Raw genomic sequence first — 1,339 nt, 5'->3', positions numbered from 1 at the left:
TGGAGATTTATTTATTCATTCATTCATTCAATCTTAAAGCTGACTAGGAAGCCTGTGGGGAGACAATCGCTGAAAGGGCTCTGTTTTCCAATTCTTTGCTACTCCAAGTGTGGTCCAGGATCTACCCCATCAGTATTAGCTACAAGCTAGTAAGACGTGCAGACCGCAGGCCACAGTCATCTAGATGCAGAACCTGTATTTCCCACGAGGTTCCTCAAATGAACCACACTGTTTCACGGGGCTCCAGCCCTTGTCTCAGAGAGCATCTCAGGTCACAGGGTGCTTGTCACCCAGAAGAGTAACTTGGTTACAATGGATTAAATGTGTAGGGGATGTTTGTTTGCTTGCTTGGGTTTTTAAGAGGCATCAGCTGAGCCTAGCATGGTGGCACAGGCCTTCAGTCCCAGAACTTGGGAGGCACAGGCAGGTGGATCTCTGAGTTTGAAGTCAGCCTGGTTTACATAGATGAGTTCCAAGACAGCTAGGGCTGCACAGAGAAACCCTGTTTCTGAAACAAACAAACAAACAAACAAACAAAGTCATTAGCTCATCAACTCGTAGGTAATGTTGGCCTGTTAGAGTAACTCCCTAATGTCATCGGGGATTTAAGGTCATTCTGTCTTCACACTTTGCTACGACTGATTGGTTGATTAACTGATTTATGAGACAGTCTCACTATGTAGCCCAGGTTGGCCTTGAATCAAGTTCCTGCTGCCTATTCCTCCCAAGGGCTGGGATTCTGGGTGCACAGCATTTACACTTTAAAACCTTTAGTGCCTGACTGACCATTAAATGAATGGATGCTGAGATACCGAGAATGCATTTCATAGGGAGGTAGGTGGGTCACATGACCAGCAAATCAAGGTTGTGAATGTAGAAAAGCAGGAAAGGATGGAGCTTGGAAATCTGTGCTAAGCCATCCAGGAGTGATGCTTGGCACACTTCTGAACTCTTACCTACCATGCTGGCTCAGTCTTTCCATTTCTTTAAAATAGAGCCCATGAGTAGGACCGTAAGGATCGTCGCTAATACAAATGTTTACAAGATCCTATTAAACATCCTCGGTCGGCTTCCTCTCTGTCTACCTTAAAACAGTCCTTCTGTAAACAGATACACTGTGAACCAGAGCCCGAACGGAATGGCCTGGCGTCTGGCACACTGCCCTGTAACCTAATTCATGTTCTGAGCAGCCGTCAGCACCCAGGATAAATTCTGACTTCCTTCTGGCCAAGAAGAAGGGCAAAGGTGGGGACAAAGCAGGAATGTGGACATAGAGTGACAGAGAGCACGGAGAGAGTAATTTTTCTGTTTCTGAGTGTTCTGTTGGTACCGTCTATGC

This window comes from Alexandromys fortis, unplaced genomic scaffold (genome assembly GCF_014885135.2).
Source record: "Alexandromys fortis isolate MF-2015 unplaced genomic scaffold, M_Fortis_MF-2015_v1.1 scaffold_0, whole genome shotgun sequence".
Classification (NCBI taxonomy): Eukaryota; Metazoa; Chordata; class Mammalia; order Rodentia; family Cricetidae; genus Alexandromys; species Alexandromys fortis.
Note: the sequence above shows the minus strand (reverse complement) of the source record.